This window comes from Protopterus annectens, chromosome 4.part0, assembly GCF_019279795.1.
Source record: "Protopterus annectens isolate FY-2018-M chromosome 4.part0, PAN1.0, whole genome shotgun sequence".
NCBI classification, from domain to species: domain Eukaryota; kingdom Metazoa; phylum Chordata; order Ceratodontiformes; family Protopteridae; genus Protopterus; species Protopterus annectens.
In genome coordinates, this window is record NC_056733.1 from 1,413,431,708 (window position 1) to 1,413,452,617 (window position 20,910).

At 48.4% G+C, this 20,910-nt stretch overlaps 1 protein-coding gene across 1 annotated transcript in view; it reads left to right on the plus strand.

The window, feature by feature from the left end:
* Positions 1-20,910, plus strand: part of SKP1 (S-phase kinase associated protein 1) — a 241,021-nt gene that overhangs the window by 118,031 nt on the left and 102,080 nt on the right. The window lies entirely within an intron of this gene.

The window sequence follows — 20,910 nt, forward strand, 5'->3', positions numbered from 1 at the left end:
TTGTGTCATGCTTTTAGCCAGAGAGTCCTGCAGGAAAGGAGGAACAAATTAATCCTCCGAGGTTTACTTAAACCTGAAGGTTCTCCTCCTAAGTCAGGGGCAGGAAAACCTCTTAAGCCACCAAGGTTCAGGCTACAGTGTCCAAGCCTCCTCCGGTGGCTCCGGCTCAGTCGGAGCCGATATCGGCTCGGCTGGAGTCGATACTTCTTCTGTTAGAGTAGTGGGTTGGTGCCGACCGGCTCCGATACCCTGACTACTGTGGCCTTGTCGGCTCGGCTGGAGCCGACACTTTATCCAGCATCGGGCGAGATATCCTCTGCTCCATCTGGGGTTCAAGGGACTTCGGCTCCGATGGCTTCGACCCGTAAGAGATCCCGGTCCCCTTCGATACTAAGTATTCACTCGGCTCCGGGGTCTCCTCTTTTGTCGGAGCGGAGCTATCGGAGCCGATCTTCGAGATCTTCCAGGCTGTCTGACCACGATTTGGAGAGGGTGGTAAGCAGGCTGTTGAAGTCTCAGGCACTGGCCCAAATGCTCCATAGCCCGTCTCAACAGACTTCGGCTATAGCCTCACCCCTTGAACTTCCTCCTCCGACTCCACACCAGAGTTCGGAGCCGGAGCTTCTTGGGACAGCGACTGTTTCGATGCCGGAGCCGATACATCCTTCGGCTCCGTCGTCTTCAGCTCCGATCTCCTCCTTGAGACCTTCCTTGGAGGGATCCGGTCGTCGGGTTTCCACTGTCTGCTCCGAGGGGGCTAGTGGCATCGGACCCTTGTCCGACCCCGCTCTCCCTCTCGGGGCTTTGGCTTTAAGCTCGGCGCCGACATCGCCTCGAGCCTTCTCTCTCCTTGGAGCCGACCATTCCTGTTTCTTGAGCGGGTGTGTTCAGGTCTCCGGGAGAGGAGCCTTTGAGGTGATGAGGAGTGTCCTGACCTCTGAGCCTGGTCAGCGGTCTATCCCTCTAGCTCCTCCCTCATCAGTGCCTGCAGATGCCTCTTGCCAGCCTCTTGCTCTCAGGCCCAGGGATCCATCGCCCCAGGTTTCCCCACTGGGAATTTCCTCCTCTTCCGAGGTTTCCCCTGACCCTGCAGGGGAACCCCTCTGAAGAGGGCGTAAGAGGAAACACACAGACTCCCTGAGTCTACTACATCTGATACCGACTTAGATGAGTCGTAGGGTTCCCACGGTCCCCTCTGAGGATGTCTCATTTTCAGACATCCTTGAGCTCCTCAAACAGAGGGGGAATTGGCCCTCCATTGACCCCTCCGAGGATGAGTCGGTATACCTGGAGGCTTTTGGATCCCGACCCTCCACCTCCTGGGTGTCTCCGCCTTTCGACCCACTCATGCAGGTAGTGGCTCGGAAGGCGTGGGCGGCTCCAGATTCTGTGGAACCTGTCCCCAGGAGATCATCCAAGTTCATCACGGCCCCTTCGGATAAACAGTTCCTGTCCAAAGGTGTCTCTGTGGATGCTATGGTGGTAGCGGCGGCCACTAAGAAGGAACTGGCGGATCCTTCAGTACCTGTCCATCCTCCTAATAAGGATTCTAGGACCATGGACAGGTATGGAAAGCGGATGTTTTCTTCAGCGACCTTTGCTATGCGTTCGCTGAATTACCTTTGTCACTTCACCAGGCTTCAACGAGATATTCTCAAGGAACTAGTCCAGGATCCTTCTGCTGCTGGGGCTCAGGAAAAGATTGCCTCACAGCTTGCTATCCTGAATTCCATATCTAACTCCTCCATGCGGCTCATATCTTATGCGGCCGATGGAGCGAGCAGGGCCGCAGGCACAGGTGTTGCTCTTAGACGCCAAGCCTGGATGCGGCTGTGTAATTTTGCGGACCCCTTTAAGGCGTCCTTCACCAACACCCCCTTTGACGGTTCGGCTTTGTTCGGACCTCAGGTGAAGGATACTTTGACCAGATGTGAGCAGGACGGTAAAACTCTTTCTGCCGTTGGAGTCCAGTTTTCCACTCCTTCTAGACCATATCCCAAGGGTCAGAAGGGGGGGAAGATATGGTTCCGTAAAGCCCAAGGAGCTACACCGGACACACGTGGTCAGTTTACCCCCAGAGGCAGAGGGGGTAACAATAATAGACGCGGCCCTAGAGGCAGGGGGGGTCCTCAGAACCAGGGCAACAGGGAGCCTCTTCCTGAGAAGCCCTTTCAGCATCCCTGAGGTGTTGCCCGACTGTCCACCCTTGGAGGCAATCGGGAAGAATTTCGCTGTACCCAGTAGCCCGGCAATGCCAATCACAACAGAAGTGGGAACAGTCGATCATATCCGAGGGTTACAAAATCCCTTGAAGGTTTCCGTACCTCTACAATCCCTTCCAGACATCTCACCCGGTCAAAGGGATTTGGCAAGACAGGAAGTTTCAAAACTCCTGGAAAAAGAGCCATCCAAACAGTGCCGGCAGACCAAGTAGGATCCGGCTTCTACTCAAGATTCTTTTGGTCCCCAAAAGGACGGAGATTGGAGACCAATACTAGACCTAAGCAGACTAAACAAGTCTGTCAAAAGGCAAGATTCGGATGGTCACGCTACAATCCATTCTGCCCTTTCTGGGCAAGGACAACTGGATGTGCTCTATAGACCTTCAAGATGCGTACTATCACATAAAGATTCACAGGCGCTCAGAAGGTTTCTCCGCTTTCGGCTGGGAGCCAGTCATTACCAATTCAGAGCACTGCCCTTTGGCCTCACTTCAGCCCCCAGAGTGTTCACCAAATGCATGGCAGTGGTCACAGCTCACCTGAGACGTCGAGGATTCCAGGTGTTTCCTTATTTGGACGACTGGCTCCTCTCCGCCACCTCCAAGCATCAGCTTCTTCGGTCCAGCGACTACACCCTACAGCTTTGCAAGAGACTACGAATTTCGGTAAATTTCGAAAAATCCTCTCTGCTGCCTTGCCAATCTATCACCTTTATAGGCGCAGAGTTAAATACCGTCAAAATGTTAGCCAGGCTAACAGATCAAAGGATTCTGGACATCCAGAAATTTGTTCAGCTTCGGTTACAAAGCAACAAGATCAAAGCCAGGTTTGTCTTGTAAGTTCTAGGCCTAATGGCTGCGGCCATTGTTCTTCTTCCACTGGCTCGCTTCCACATGCGTCTCCTGCAGTGGATGTTATTCACGCAGTGGTCGTACCACGATCTGCCCATGAGACACGAAATCTTGGTAACACAGTCGTGCAGGGCTCATCTACGATGGTGGATATCTTCCCCTCTTCATCAGGGCCGACCCTTTGTTCCCCCTCCTCCAGTTGCCACAGTCACCACGGATGCCTCTCTGATCGGGTGGGGGGGGGCATTATCAGGGCAGGATGGTCCACGGGACGTGGCAACCCATAGAATACCACCTGCACATAAATGTCCTGGAGATGAGAGCAGTGCTTTTAACGTTGCAAGCCCTCGACTACTTTCTTCCCACAGGGACTATTGCAGTACAGACGGACAACATGTCCGTGGTCTAGTACATCAACAAACAGGGCGGAACCAGGTCCTATCCCTTATGTCGAGAAGCTCTCCGACTTTGGCAATGGGCGATCTCTTCTCAGCGGTTTCTGATAGCAACGCACATCCCCGGCAGGTCCAACCTATTGGCGGACAGGCTAAGCAGATCTATTCTGATGCCTCACGAGTGGTCTCTCAATCAATCTGTAGTGGATCAGATTTTTCTGAAGTGGGGCACCCCTTGTTGCGATCTTTTTGCTACCCCTCAAAACAGCAAGTGCCCAGATTACTTCACACTATTTCCTCTTCCAGGCCAACCCTTGAGAGACTCTCTAACCCAGGATTGGCCTCGGGAACTTCTTTATGCTTTTCCTCCCTTTCCATTGATTCCACAAGTCATTCAGAAAGCCACCGTTTTGAGAGCCAAATTGATCCTCATTGCTCCATATTGGCCTCGACAAATTTGGTTTCCGTCTCTACATCATCATCTTCTGGTGCAGCCCTGGCATCTGGACCCAGTTCGGATCTTTTGATCCACCAGTCGGGTCAGCAGCACCGGGCCATTCATTCTCTCAACCTCACTGCTTGGTTGCTCCACTTCCTTCCCTAACCAGGCTACCAATGATTTCTGACTCAGAGACATTTTAGTGTCTTCTTTAAAGTCGTCCACTAGAACTGTTTATGCTAGCAAGTGGCGGCGTTTTTTGGGCAAACGCCAGAAATATTGATCCTTTTACGCTCCTGTACATTCTGTTTTGGATTTCCTGGCGGAGGTTTTTCATTCGGGATCTTCGTCATCTACAGTCAAAGTACAACTGGCTGCTATTTCCAAGTATCATGTTGGCTTGCATGACAATAACATCATGTCTCATAGGTTATGCAAAGCCTTTTTAAGAGGAGTTTTTCTCCTAAAACCGCCTGTGAAACATCCTCCTCCGCAATGGGATCTAAACTTAATGTTGGCATCCCTAATTCTACCTCCTTTCGAACCGTCTGCTATGTGTTCTTTAAAGTTATTGACGTGGAAAACTATATTTTTACTGGCTGTTACTTCTGCAAGAAGAGTTTCTGAGATTCAGGCCCTCTGTATTAGTTCACCTTATCTGATTTTTCATAAGGATAGGGTTTCGCTCAGAACTAACCCTTCCTTCCTTTCTTCCCAAGGTTGCATCTCAAACCAATATTAACCAATCTATTGATCTACCAGTTTTCTTTCCTAACTATTCTGACAGAGCTGAACAGAAGCTGCATTTTTTGGATGTTCGTCAGCTCAGGCGCTACTTGCATAGGACTAAACAAATTAGAAAATCAGACCAATTGTTTGTCTCCTATGCAGAAAACAGGTTAGGTCTTCCAGTTTCTAAAGTGACCTTATCTAGATGGTTGACTTCCACCATTTCCTGTGTGTACTCTCTAAGGGGCAAACAACTATCTTCTAAGCCAAAAGCACATTCGACCAGGAGTCTATCCACTTCTGTAGCCTTTCAGGATAGACTTCCCATTGACACTATTTGTGCAGCAGCTACTTGGGCCACGCCTCATACCTTTGTGTCTCATTACAAGTTGGATTTGGCCTCCAGAGATAGGGCCAGTTTTGGTTCCACAGTTCTCAAGAGTCTGTTCCATTGAGCCACCGGGATACAGGTGCTAGGGGCGGTCCCATCCAGCAAGAATGAAGGAGATTGACAACTTAACATTTAGAAGTTATGTACCTACCATAACGTTCCATGTTAGTTGTCTTCTCGCCTTCTTTCTTGCGTCCCTCCCTCCTTCCCCCTGGCCTGGACAGATCTTGGAGAGTTTCCTATTAGATTGCTTCCTCTGGAGCATTGTTATGAGGACTTCTTTTAGGAACCATGGTTCCTAATTATGTTAGGATAGTCTTTAGCAGGGTCAGTTAGCTGCCAAACGAGATCTGAGGTAGTTCCGCCTTGCATCATGGGATATAGGGTTGCCTCGAGCTGGTAAAAGGAGTTCTCGAGCTAAAGCAAGTGCCGAGTCGGAGCCGAGGATCGGCTCCGAACCCATCCAGCAAGAAAGAAGGCGAGAGAAGACAACTAACATGGAACGTTATGGTAGGTACATAACTTCTAATTCCATCCCAGGTTTGAAGTTTTTTGCTGTCTGATGGAAACCACATCAGTGTCAACTTTTGCCTCAGTTTGTGCGGTGGTTACACTGAGAAATCAGTTTAGTGCATTGGGATGTGTGGCGGGGTGGGGTTACAATGATCTTCGTGTTTCACTGTTTCAGTCATTACATTTGAGTAATCTGCTGGCAGGTTGCCTCAGTCGGCTTGATTAACAAAAGTCTTGGGTCCTGTGTTGATTGCTGTCCCTTCTTCCATGATGTCAGGGGTATAAAACATGCAGCCAACACCATTACATCAGTCTTTCTTGCCACGCGGTAGCAAAAGCAGTTCGCAAGTGCTGGTCAGCCTACTCCTGAAATTTTCGTTTTTGAGTTTCAGAACCAAAGTAACTAAAAGCTAAGTAACCCCATTGGGGAAACTTTTTCTTGTGCTAAATTTAATCAACGCATGATTAAATGTCTATATATTTTTGTTCTAAATATTTTGGGTCAAGATTTAACTATCCAGAAATGTCGTCTGTTAGCAATCCGACTACTGGACTGAGGTCGAAAACAGACTACACTTTTCCTAAGCCAGTTGCCGGTACTCAGTGAGGTGCTTTCGCAGCCCCTGATACCCGCTACTTCTGATTCGCAGGCCTGTACTGAGACCCATTCAGAGTCTGGTATGCTGCGAGATGCTTCAGTTATGGAACCCGTGGATGTCTCTACCTTAGATGGGTCCGGAGCTGCTGTGCAGGCACCGGCTTCTGAGGGTGTTTTTAGGCCTACAGATTTGTATATTAGACTGACGCCATCTTCAAAACTAAAGCCAAAATCTAAATCTATGGTCTAAAAAACCGACACCTGGGCCACATGCCTAAAAAACAAATGATCAAAATGGCTGAAGATTTAATTACTCTGATCGGGGGTAGCCTTCCCCCTCCTAAGAGGCCTAGGCAAGACATTGATTATGAATCTTCTAAACAGGATTCTATTTCTTCTGACTCTTCTAATGAACAGGATTTGTCTATTCCTACTTATGAGGACTCTGCAGAGGATTCCATCCCTTCTGCCTCTCCCCTGAGGATTTTTCTTTTGGGGAAACTTTGCATGCTTTAAGGGAACATTTCCACTGGGAAAGTCAGGATTTCTCTGAATCTAAAAAGAGACTTGGGGATTTTCTTCTACTTCCTCAGCATAGGCCTTTGGCTATGCCTCCTGTTTTTTAGACCTTGTATTTTCAGAATCTAGTATGACTCCTGGTTCTCTGCCTCTGGCTCCTTGTAAGCCAGACGGATACTACAGGGTTCCTGACTCCCACAAATTCCTTTTCAAAAACCATATTGCTGATCCTGAAACCATTTCTCAGGGTCCCAAGGGCATTAAGGCCTCTACTGACAAAAATCCTACCCCTTCTGATAAGAGACTCCAGGGCGCTGGATAGATGGAGTAAGAAGGTTTACACGTCTGCAACCTTGGCAGTCAGGGCTTTAAACTGTCAATTTCATATGCTTAAATATCAGCAGCATATCATGGGACTACTTAAACAGAAAATGATAATATCTGACTGTGTGGAAAAAAGAATTGCAGGATTTGTTGCATTCAGCTGAACAAGTTGGAAAACTTACTTTGCAGTGTGGTTTTGATTCCTTGGAGGCCTCTTGCAGGGCTGCTGTTACTGGATCTGTGCTAAGAAGGCATGCTTGGCTCAGAGCAAATTCTGCCTGACCATGTTAAAGCAAAATTGTTGGATGCTCCTTTACAGCAGGACCATCTCTTTGGTAATAAGGCTGAAGAAGTGTTAAAGATGGAAGATGAAGCTAAATCTCTGCAAACTGTGAAAGATTTCTTACAAGTGCAACCTCCAAGATTTAGTAGGCACTGGCCTACTAAGAACTGGTCCTTTCCAGTCCCCTCGAGAGCCGCTCAAGTCAAATCAAGACATTCCAAAGGCTCCAGGTTTCAGTCACAAGGTTCTTTTAGAACCAAAAAATGGGGTGCCTCCACCTCCAAATCTGGAAGCAGCAAGGCACCTCCTTGTGGTAAACAGTCTCAATGACTTTCCTCTACAATCACCAAGCCTTTACCTCTTAGCCGCCCCTTTGGGGGGGGGGAAATCTAGCACTTCATGCACGAAACTGGCAACTTATTACCCAGGACAAATGGGTTTTAAATATAGTATCCCAGGGATACAGATTTCACTTCCACATGTTGCCAATCCCAAACTGATGACCAGATCTGCCCCCAAAGCAGTGGGCAGAGGCCCAGAAACAAGTTCTGTCCCTCATGAACATGGGGATTATTCAAGCAGTACCAGAAGAGGAAAAGGGACAAGGTTTCTATTCCAGAATTTTCCTGGTACCCAGAAAAGACAAATCATGCCGTCCAATTCTGGACTTATCCACTCTAAACACATTTCTGGACATTCCAAAATTCACGATGCTGACTCGACAGTTACTACCTATGCTAGGCAAAGATGCCTGGTTGGTAACTCTAGACTTAAGAGGCTTACCTGCATATCCCTGTCAGGGAATCTTGCAGAAGGTACCTCCGCTTCAAAGCAGGCTACTTGCGTTACCAGTTATCTGCACTGCCCTTTGGCTTATCTACTGCGCCCAGGGTCTTCACAAAATGCCTGGCACCAGTAATTGCATTTTGCAGGCAAAGAAATATTCAAATATATCCATACCTGGACGACTGTCTAATTCAGACAGAAAACAAGGACATTCTTCTAAAACATCTGGCGTTTGTAAAAAGGGTTCTAACTCGTCTAGGGTACACCATAAACGAAAAGAAATCACAACTGGTACCCTCTCAAAAAATTACATTCCTGGGTGCAAGCCTGAATAAAACTGCCCAGATGACTCACCTTGCACCACAGGTGGCCACAAAAACCCAGCTCTCTGCAGCCTTGGAGTTCATGGCCTCCTGCATTCTTCTAATTCCATATGCAAGACTGCATATGAGGAAATGTCAGTGGTACTTTAAAAGTTTATGGAGTCAACATTTGTTACAGCCTGGAAACAATGATTCCTATTATACCTTGCTTGCAACTAGAGTTCCTATGGTGGGCAGAGGCCTGCCACCAAAACAAGGGACTGCCATTCACTCCACCCCCTGCCGCCAAAACCCTGACTAAAGACACATCAGACTATGCTTGGGGGGCTCATCTGGCAGGGAAGTGTATTCAGGGCAAATGGAGCCCAAATCAAATGCACCCTACATATCAATCAGAAAGAGAATGCTAGCTGTACAGAATGCTCTGACAGCCTTCAAGGACTACCTTCATCCAGGACAACTAATGATAGACAAGTTGTGGTATATAAACAAGCAGGGGGTACACATTCCTACCCGTTTGCAGACTAGCCATGGCATTGTGGAACACTGCCTTGACCTATCAGATACAACTACAATCTCAATTCCTGCCAGGAAAGCGAAATACTCTGGCAGACTAACTAAGCAGAAATCTCATGGAACCACATGAATGGAAATTGGAACCACATGATGTTATGTGATCCTATCTCGCCTACATTCTGACTGATGGGTTCGGAGCTGATCCCTCTGCTCCGACTCGGCACGCTTATGCCAAAGAGCGAAGTCTCTTATTGGCTGAGCTTACTATATCCCAGGATGCACCACTACCAGTCCCCCAGATCTCGTTTGCCGCTAACTAGCAAAGACGTGGTCTCGAGCTGGCTGAGCTAAGTAGTGTTTTCACTAACTTTTTCTGTCAGGAATTTGCTATTTCTATAACAAAAAGCTGTTTTAACAGCTACTCTGTACTTTTGTGTGTGACTGGAAATTTTTTTGTGGAAAATTTGTGTGTGATTGGGTGTTTGTTCTGACTAGAGGCCACCTTGATCTGTAGGGCCTTTCCCTGTCAGTCAATCCCTTCAAATCCTTAGGGGTTCTAGGATCCCCTTGAGTTATTTTCTCTGTTATCGGGCTGTCAATCTTAACCGGCAACCGTAAGCTAATCTTTGTAGTGTCAGTCAATTTAGAAAGACAATACAGAATAGTGGGTTTTTTTTTCTGTGAGAGAGTTACTGAATTGTTATAATGTCTCAGGCTCCTAGGCCTTCGGGCTTTAAGAAGTGCACTAAGTGCAGTTTTAAAATGTCTATCACGGATGACCACTCTCTCTGTGTATATTGTTTGGGCGCCAAACATTTGCAGGAGTCCTGCAGCGTGTGTCACGCGTTTTCCTCGAGGGTCCTCGAAGAGAGGAAAAATAAACTTATTTTGAAAGGCCTTATAAAACCCTCTTTTGAAGAAGCATTAGCGTCCTCTCCTTCTCCTGCTAAAAGAAAGGCGTCGGCTCCGACCAGTCCGTCGGACCCGACCGCCAAAAGACATAGGCAGGCTTCTCCTTCGGCTCCAAGGACTTGGGCCGAGGCGAACGGTCTTCCTCGATGCCTCCAGTCTCGACTCCTCTGGCCGGGCCGATGGCTGGGGCATCGAGGCGAATCACCTTCATCGGCTCCACTGATCTCGAGCCGATGAAGGTTGTCGCTCAGACACTTCCTCCTCGGCGCGAAGTCCTCCTCGGCACCGATGGAAACTGGTTTGTGCATTCCTTGGCGCCGATAGTTATCGAGTCGCCGAGCGGTCCCCTAGTCCCTTGGGGCCGTTGGAGGCCTACTCGAACCCGTTCGGTCTCCTCTAGGTCATCGAGGATGTCAGATTCGGACATAGACAGGGTGCTCCAAAGACTGTTCCAGTCCCCAGTCTTCCGAAAATTTGTTTGGCTCCAACCCAATTGGCTTGGGCCGATAGCCCACTCCATTGCCATTCCTCCTCCGACCGCGGCTCCGTCGGAGCAGGTGCTGATGGAGCCAGTGGAGATCCTAGGGTCGGCTCCGACCCTTACTCCAACCCGGCCTTGGTCGAGTTTAGCACGGACTTCTTGGCCGGACCGGGGTGACGTTTGGGACCAATGCTGTCTGTTCCGAGCCTCCCTCTCGGTGCCCGGCGGGACTTCCGTCTGCTATCATGGCTCGGGGACGGACATTCCCAGGATTCTGGGGGTCCGGCTTTCAGAGCTATGAGGAGTGCCTTGGCCAAGTCTTCTTCGCCATCTCACGGCTTTACCGGCACCTTCCCTGGGCATGGAGACTGGGTCTTTGGCAGTTCCCCTGTCTCTAGGCAGCGGAGCCCCGGGGCCTGAGGTTACCCCACTGGGGTTCCCCTCCTCCTGAGGGTTCTTCGGAGTTGTCTTGGAGGAGCCCCAAGGAAGAGATTGTGCAAGAGGAAGCACGTGGACTCCCCCGAGTCTCTTACATCGGACACTGATCTTGATGATGCGGAGGGGTCCCCAAAGTCGTCCTCTGATGATGTCTTATTTGCAGACATTCTAGAGATCCTTAAGCAACGAGGCGGCTGGATTTCCAAACCCCCCTCCACTGATGAGTCAGTGCTTCTCAAGGCCTTTGGGGCTCAGCCCTCCGCCTCCTGGGTGTCTCCGCCCTTCGAGCTCCTGGATTTGGTTTGTCGGAGGGCGTGGGAACATCCAGATACTGTGGAACCAGTGCCTTCTCGCCCTAACAAATTTTTGTCTGCCCCACCAGAGAAGGAGTTCTTGACGAAAGGCGTGGCTGTAGATGCCATGGTGGTGGCATCTGCTACACAGCAGGACGTGGCAGAGGCTTCAATGTCCGTCCATCCTCCTAATAAGGAGTCTAGGAGCATGGACGATGCAGGAAGCGCACCCTGACTTCAGCGGCCTTTACTCTAAGGTCCCTGAATTATTTGGCACATTTCACCAGACTACAGAGGGATCTGATCAAGGAGCTGTCAGACTCCCTCTCAGGTAACCTACCTGAGCAGCTAGCCCAGTCGGTTAGCTCTCAGTTGGCTATCCTTACCTCGATTTCTAACTCGTCCATGAGGCTCATTTCATATGCGGCCGAAGGGCAGAGAGCAGGCACAGGCGTGGCTCTCGGAGACAAGCCTGGCTCCGTTGTGTCATTTCACGGAGGCCTTCAAGTCTTCCTTCGCCGCGCTCCCTTTGATGGGTCCTCTTTGTTTGGACCCAAGGTAAAGACACTCTTACCGCTGTGAGCAAGAGGGAAAAACTTTATCTGCCGTAGAGCACGTTATTCCACTCCCTTTCGGCCTTATCCCAAGGCTAAAGAGGAGGAAGATGTGGTTCCAAATCACAGAAGTTCTTTCCTCAACAGCAGGAAGATTCCCCTTCCAGAGGCAGAGGACGGGGAAATTTTTCTGGGAGACGCCGTCCCAGAGGCGGCAGAGGGCCCCGCAACACTGGAGACCGCGAGTCCTTTCGTGGCTCTTCAGCCCCCCACACTTCATGAGGGATTGCCCGGCTGTGCTGCTCCAGAGCCAGTCGGGTGCCGTTTTGCCAAGCACCTAAAAGCCTGGGAGTCTATTACTCAGGACAGATGGGTGCTTGGATTATTGCGGAGGTTACACCATTCCCTTCACACACTCACCCCACCGTCCAAAAAAATCCCGGACCCACCACCCAGTCAAAGGGAAATTGCAGCCGCAGAAGCTTCAAAGCTGCTAGAAAAAGGAGTCATCCAACCGGTCCCCACAGACCAGATCGGCTCCGGAAATTACTCAAGGTTCTTTTTAGTGCCAAAAAAGACAGGGGACCTGAGACCCATATTGGATCTCAGCAAACTAAACCAGTCCGTCATGAAGTCCAAATTCCGAATGGTCACTTTACAATCCATTCTCCCATTGTTGGAGAAGGATGTTTGGATGTGCTCCATAGATCTCAAGGACGCCTATTATCACATACCGATACATCAGGCGTCCAGGAGGTATCTGCGCTTCAGCCTGGGAGACAGTCAGTCATTTCCAATTTTGTGCACTGCCCTTTGGTCTCACCACAGCCCCCAGGGTGTTCACCACGTGTTTGGCAGTAGTGACTGCTCACCTGAGGAGTCTCGGATTCCAAGTGTTTCCCTATCTGGACGACTGGCTCCTGACTGCCACCACCAGGCATCTACTACAACCTACAAGCCACCATCTCCCTGGGTGCTTCCCTGGGAATTACATTAAATTGGTCAAAGTCTGTCTTGCTGCCCTCTCAGCGCATAAGATTCATAGGAGCAGAGATGGACTCAAAATTGATGCGCATCTTCCTTCCTACCGAAAGGATTCAAACATTACAAGGTCAAGTCCGAGCCCTGCTTCCAAGATCCAAAGCCCCAGCCAGGTTGGTCCTGCAACTTTTAGGTTCAATGTCTGCCACGGTTCTCCTAGTTCCGCTGGCAAGATTGCACATGAGGATTCTTCAGTGGCTGTTATCAACACAATGGTCTTTTCAGGATCTCCCCCTCAATCATCTCATACTGATTACAGAAAGCGTGCAAGCGGGACCTCCGCTGGTGGCTTCAGCCATCCAATCTGAATCAGGGAAGACCTTTTGTTATACCCCTCCGGTGGCCACCTTGACAACGGATGCCTCCCAGGCGGGTGGGGGGCATTGTCTGGGCAGGTTAGTTCAGGATTCTTGGCTTCCAGACGAAACTTTTCTCCATATCAATGTATTGGAAATGAGGGCTGTACTTCTGTCCCTACAAGCCCTCCACAAGTTTCTCCCTCAAGGCATTATCGCTATCCACACAGACAACACGTCGGTGGTCTGGTATCTAAACAAACAAGGAGGGACCAGATCTTACCCCCTTTGCAGAGAGGCCATGAGGGTGTGGGAATGGGCAGTAGCTACCAACCGCTTCCTGGTAGCGACCCACATTCCGGGAAAATCCAATGTATTGGCAGACAGATTAAGCAGGGCGATTCTCTCTCCTCACGAGTGGTCCCTGAACGAAACAGTAGCAGCTCAGGTTTTCAAAAGATGGGGGACCCCGTGCTGCGACCTGTTTGCAACACCACAAAACACAAAGTGCGAAAGGTTCTTTTCCTTGACTCCGCGTCAGGGGGAGGCAGCTACGGATGCTCTAGTCCAACCTTGGCCAACAGGACTACTTTATGCTTTTCCTCCGGTTCCACTCCTCCCCAAAGTCATCCAGAAAGCTTCCCAGTTGGGGTCCACAATGATTCTAATTGCTCCGTACTGGCCTCGTCAGGTATGGTTCCCCTACCTAAAGAAATATGCTCTGGACGGTCCTTGGTTTTTGGATCGAACTCCGGACCTGCTGATTCATCAGTCGGGACGACAGCACCAGTCCCTTCACACTTTGAAATTAACAGCTTGGCTCCTCCACTTCTGACCTTAGTCAGAAATCACACCTTAGACCCGGAAGTTATTCACATTTTATCTTCGGCCCACAAACCCACCACTAAGAAATTGTATCTCAGTAAGTGGAAGAGGTTTGCTATCTGGGCTCAACTCAAGAGGCTTAGACCCTATTACTGCCCCGATACCAGAGGTCTTGAACTTTTTAACATCCTTGTTTAATCAAGGATCTTCAGTCTCTACTATTAAAGTCCAACTAGCAGCTATCTCCAAATTTCACGAATCCATAGACCCACCGTTGATGAGCAGCAGATTATGTAAAACTTTCATGAAAGGTGCTGTGCTTTTAAGACCCCCAGTTTTTCATCCTGCGCCTCCGTGGGATCTTGATTTGGTACTTCGTGCCTTAACATCTTCCCCTTTTGAACCGGCTGCTACATGTGAGTTGAAATATCTGTCTTGGAAAACTGCCTTCTTAGTTGCAATTACCTCTGCAAGAAGAGTTTCAGAACTTCAAGCCCTATCTATCAAACCACCGTACTTGTTTTTTCACAAGGATAGATTATCACTTAGGCCTAATCCATCCTTTGTTCCAAAAGTTTGTTCTAATCTCTGTCTCCAACAATCTCTAGAGCTACCAGTTTTCTTCCCAAAATTTTCAAACAAAGCGGAATACACCTTGCATAAGTTGGATGTTCACAGGCAATTGCGCTTCTATCTAGACAGGACTCAACAGATTCGAAAAACAGACCAATTGTTTGTGTCCTTTTCAGATAATAAACTGGGTAAAACCATCACAAAAGCTACTATTGCCAAATGGATTAGAGATTGCATAACTCAGGCTTATTCCTCTTCAAATAAGCAACTTACAACATCTGTCAAAGCTCACTCTACTAGAGCTATGGCTACCTCTATTGCATTTCATTCCAAGCTCGCTATTTCTGAGATTTGTGCTGCGGCACACTTTCATTTCCCACTATAAATTGGATGTGGCATCTAAAGGGCGAGCATCATTTGGTTCCACGGTACTCAGGAGTGTTTTCCAGTGAGCCACCCAGGATTCAGGTGCTAGGGACGCTGTCCCATCAGTCAGAATGTAGGCGAGATAGGATCACATAACATCTTTTAGTTACTCGCCATAACTTCAGATGTTTGGGATCCATCTCTTCATTCTAATACCCACCCTCCTTCCCCTACCTTGGAGATCAGAGGAGATTGAGCGGTTTTGAGTGCTACTGTTTTTATCTTGTTTCATCTGACGATGTTATATAAGCAGTGCGTGCATGTGTGCATGTATGCGGACAAACTAGATCTGGGGGACTGGTAGTGGTGCATCCTGGGATATAATAAGCTCAGCCAATAAGAGACTTCGCTCTTTGGCATAAGCGTGCCGAGTCGGAGCCGAGGGATCGGCTCCGAACACATCAGTCAGAATGTAGGCGAGATGGATCCCAAACATCTGAAGTTATGGTGAGTACATAACTAAAAGTTTTCAACATGTTGACACGCAAATGGAGGAATCCAGAGACAGATCTTTTTGCCTCACCCCTGAACTATCAGTTGGACAAATTCTGCACAAGAATTCATCGCAAAAAAGCTTGGAAAGTGGATGCTGTCAGTCTATGCCTTTCCCCCTCTGACTCTGCTCTTCGAAGTTCTACTAAAAGTCACAGGACAAACCAAAAATGATTCTGATTGCTCCAGACTGGCCTCGCCAACACTGGTACCCACTCCTGTGCAGTGTCGTACTTTCCTCCGTGGCACCTGCCCCAGACACCTTACTTACTGTTCTCAGCAGAACTACCAAATTCTGCACACCCTGCTCCAAACTTTGAATCTTGCAGCGTGGCTAATTAACTCATTTCACCCTTGGCATCCATCCAAGCCAGTGATGGATGTCATTTTGGAGGCTAAAAGGCCTAGTACTAGAAAATCTTATGCTGACAAATGAAAAAGATTCTGTGCCTGGAACCGATCACAAGGAATAAGCACAGCAATGCCCAATATTCCTCAGATTCTAGAATTCTTAACTGAGATGCTTCACAAGGGCCTACCTTTTTCTTCCATAAAAATACATGCCTGTGCCATTTCAGCTCATTACAACACAGAACCTCCCCTCTTCTCTCATCCTCTGCTGAAGGAGCGTCTCAGAGGGGCCAAAAATTTAAGACCTCCCAGGAGAGCACCAACTCCTGCATGGGACCTCAATTTTGTTTTTGAAAAACTTACTCTCCCTCCTTTTGAGCCAGCTGCTACTGCAGACCTAAAATTTCTCTCATGGAAAACCGCTTTCCTTTTAGCAGTCACCTCAGCTAGAAGGATTTCAGAATTACAGGCTCTTATGGCAGTGGAGCCTTTCATTATTTATCTGGACAGGGTGGCTCTCTGGACCGATTCATCTTTCATGCCTAAGGTGGTATCCAGTGTGGCTCTTAATTAGACCATTCATCTGCCAACTTTCTTCCCCAGTCCACAGAACAAGGGTGAGCGGATTCTGCATTCATTGGATGTACACAGACAACTTAGATTCTACTTAAACAGGACAAAATCTCTAAGAAAATCTGAACAACTGTTGGTGGCATTTGCTGCAGGGGCAGAGGGAAAAGCTATTTCAAAGCAGATTATTTCTAAATGGATAAACCATTGCATTAGTTTCTGCTACATGTACCATGGTAAACCTATCCCCAAGGGGGATCAGGTCTCTTTCCACCAGGGCTGCATATACTTCTGCAGCCTTTCTAAGAGGGGTTCCTACCAGAGACATTATAGAAGCTGCTACCTCTCAGTTCATATGTTCACCAAACATTACCATTTGCCTCTCTTCTCTAAATCCAGAGATGGCTTTGCCACTGCTGTCCTGCAGGGCCTTATAGCTGCTCCTAATGCTGTATAAATCTCTCCTCTCAACCATAGGTTTGGGATTCTACCCAAATGTAATGAATGCAGCAGTGAAACACTAAGAACAGTGCATTCACTGTTACAGTTTTGGTTACCCACCCTCCAGCCCCCTGTTTTTCTCTTACTATAACTCTCCTTTCTTTTACTATGCTTAAAAGACTTTTTGGGTGTATTTGCTTTTATTTGGAGATATATTTTTTGTGTTTTAAATTATATACTTGTATACTTTGCTCCCCGTTTGGGGGGCACCTGACATCTGGGGGCAAGAAAAACTGATGTAATGGTGTCTGCTGCATGTTTTATACCCCTGACGACCTGACGTCATGGAAGAAGGGACAGCAACCGACGCAGGACGCAAGACTTTGTTAATCAGGCCAACAGAGGGCAACCTGCCAGCAGATTACCCAAATGTAATGACTGCAACAGTGAATACACTAACATCTACATTTATGGTAAGTGTACACAAACTGTACTTTTTTCATTGCTGTCAGTACATCCCATCATGCTTGCTTCTTTCACTTATCAGCAAATGTCTATTTTCCTTGCCATACTGAATTTCAAGTGCTGGTTTTAGTTTGGTAATGAACCTTTTCACCTTGTTTGTATATAGTGTTTAATATGCCTTTAAAGTTGTTCCACTTTATAGTCATACTGTTGTAGTCTGTACATTTTTCTGTACACCAGAATGATGAAATTGCTGATTGACAGTCAATAAAGTAGTCTGTTCTTTCACCTCTTTTAATTCTGTATATTAATACTGCTGCGCAGTGAGGTAAAGGGGGAGCATGAGCTGCACAGCTCCTTTTAGTCTTTATGTTCTTCGTGTTTCACTGTTGCAGTCATTACATTTGGGTGATCTGCTGGCAGGTTGCCTTCAGTCGGCCTGAATTCCAAAGTCTTGGGTCCTGTGTTGGTTGCTGTCTTCTCTTTCCATGACGTCAGGTCGTCAGGGGGTATAAAACATGCAGCCAACGCCATTTTCTTTAGTCTTGCCGCGCGGTGCCCGAAGCAGAAGTATTTCGCAAGTGCCGGTTGGCCGACGACTGAAATATTCCAGTTTGAGTTTCAGAACCGAAGTCTTCACTAAAGCTAAGTACTCCGTTGGGGAAACTTTTTTCTTTTTACCGATCTCGGAAAAAGGTAGCAGTTGTATTACTTGTGTGCCAACAACATGTTATGGGATTGCTGAAATAGAAAATGATTAATGTGAGAGTGTTCAATCTCGCCGTTTGTTCTTACACACAGGAGTCGGCTGCATCGCAAAGCTCTGAATCTCAGAGAAGCTCGAGACCAGCCCATATCCAACAATCCTCCCTGCCATTACTCGGATCTAGTTTGCCGCTGCAACAGATCGGATCGAGGAGAGCTCGGACCAGAAAAAAACTTGATATTTGGTTACAGTTTACAGATAAGCTGTTTATTTTTGTGCTGAAATAAGTTTATATTTCTTAAGTAGTATATAGAAGTGCTGTGTGTGTGTGTTATTTTCATATATATCCTCTTTTATTCTTCAGGCACCTTTTGTGGCCTAACCCTTTTTTCTCTGGGTGTGGTTTGTGAGCGTCTTGTATACTTATATAAGGTTTTTCTATATATATCTATCTATCTATATATATATATATATATATATATATATATATATATATATATATATATATATATATATATATATGGGTCTACTACTAATTCCCGACACGACGATACCCCGACAGAAAACTCACCGGGCCAGATGACCGACAACACACAAACCCGACAACGCAAAACACGAACACCATTACACCGACACGGAACGTAAACAACAGCGACACTACATAGCATACACACTAGCCCTGACCCAAACCCTAACCCTAAGGTCCGACACTATCGCACACATCACCTACCTGCACCCTAACTCACTTAACCCGTCCCTAAACTACAGTCCCTCACTAGCATACACTTACCTTACCCGAACCATACCTCCGACACGAACACACACTCACCTTTCCCACAGCCTAACCCGACATCCCACAATCTCGAGCACTTACCTGACCGCTCCTAACTCCGTCACCATCGCACACTTACCGCGTCGCGATCGCACATTCCCTTGTCGGTCTTTCCGCTGTCGGCAAATCACCCTGTCGGTACACTTACCTGTCGGTCATCTGGCGTCGGTGAGTTTTCTGTCGGGAAATCGTCGTTTATAGGATTTAGTGATTAATAGTAGTTTTTCTCTTGTATCTGCCTAGTGAAGTGTTTGTTAGTCATGTCGGAGAAAGCTAAATCCGGCTTTAAGAGATGTCAGTGTGGGCAGAAAATGTCCATTACTGACAATCATGGTTCCTGCGTTTACTGTCTTGGCCCTCTCCACCTTAAAGAGGATTGTTCTATTTGCCATTCCTTTAGCGGGAGGGTCATGACAGATAGACGCAGGTAGCTTATAGACAGAGGATTACTTAAGCCTGCCTTTCAAGAGGCTTTGGACAAGTCGGATCAGGCTTCTAAATCCTCGAAGGGGTCGAAGATGTTGGAGACCATGTCATCGGCTCAGACTTAACCTTCTAGGGTTGGTTCGCCAGTTCCACAGACCTCAGGGCCGAGCGTCGAACGTTTCTTTCCCTGAGCCCCAGATCTTGGAACCGGTGTCGGAGCTGCCACCACCGTCCATTCTTCGGTTGGTGCTATCTTCGGCTCCTTCGACCCGTTCTTTCAGACCGTTGTCTGTTGTGCAGAAACTCATGGAAAACGTGGCTCTTTCCAAGTTGATTGCAGTTTCCTCCCATTTGGTGTCGAAACTAGAAGGCCTCCCCATATCTCCAACGGGTCCTCCTTCGAGACCCATCCAGATCTCGGAGCCGGGAGAGGATGACCTGATGATAGTGGAGCCCTCGGTGCCGAAACCGTCCATTGCACGATCGACACCATTGACTTCGACTCCTTCGGAACCGGTAGGGGAGTCGCGGAGCCGACTGTCTCTCCTCGGTTCCGGGACCAAGAGTCGTACCGACCTGTCTGTGCCGACTCTCCCTCTCGGGGCCTCGGCGCAGACTGGCTCGGCTCCGTCCTCTGGGTCGGAGCCCACGGCACCTGGGTCTGGGATGCTCCCGTGTTCTTTGGAACCGAGGGAACCCTCGACCCGGGGTTTGGGGGCCTTTGACCTTATGAGGAAAGTATTGTCTGCACAGACAACCACTTCATCAGGGGAATCTTCTCCTTCCCCAAAAGGGCCGCTTTCTGTTTCTGCTCCCACGACCCATCCAAAGCGTAGAGGCCCATTGCCTCAGCCACCCCCAGAGGGTTCCCCCTGTTCCTTGGAGGCCTCACCAGAAGCCCCCTCTGATGAGGTCCCGAGGAAACGGTTGTGCAAGGAGGCGGCACATAGATTCCCCACAGGAATCTCTAACGTCTGACACAGACTTGGATGAGGCAGAGGGGTCCCCCAAATCACCCTCTGAGGATGTGTCATTTGCAGACATCCTGGAGATCTTGAAGCAGAGGGGTGATTGGCAATCCCTAGCCCCCACTGAGGACGTGTCGGTGCTGCTGAAGGCTTTTGGGGCTCAACCTTCTACCTCCTGGGTGACTCCGCCCTTCAGTGAATTAATGGAATTGATTGCTCGAAGGGCGTGGGAGACACCTGACACAGTGGAACCAGTCCCTAGGAAACCAAACAAGTTTATCACCGCCCCCACAAGATAAAACTTATCTCACCAAAGGAGTTCCGGTCCGCTATGGTGGCGGCGGCAGCCATGAAAAAAAAGAGATGTCTGAGTCTTCCTCATCTGTTCATCCTCCTAATAAGGACTCTAGGACTATGGACAGATATGGGAAGTGCGTTTTTAGTTCAGCGACTTTTTCCATGCGTTCGCTAAACTATTTGACTCATTTCACACGTCTGCAGAGGGATCTCATCAAGGAGCTGACAGATACCCTCCAGGGCAACACAGATGCTGCTGTTTCAGATAAGGTAACAGCACAACTTAACACCCTTACCTCCATAGTAAACTCATCCATGAGGCTCATCTCGTATGCAGCCGAAGGATCGAGTAGAGCTGCAGCTTCAGCGATTGCTCTTCGAAGACAATCATGGATGCGGCTGTGCTCCTTTGCGGAAGCCTTCAAGTCTTCCTTTGCCAATGCCCCTTTTGATGGTGCCACACTCTTCGGGCCCAACGTTAAGGAGACTCTGTGTGTGAGCAAGAGGGAAAGACCCTGTCTGCTGTTGGGGTCCGTTTTTCCGCTCCTACTAGACCGTACCCCAAAGAGCAACGAGGCGGGAAAATGTGGTTCTGTAAGAATCCGGGATCTTTCCAAGCCACACAGAGTGATAC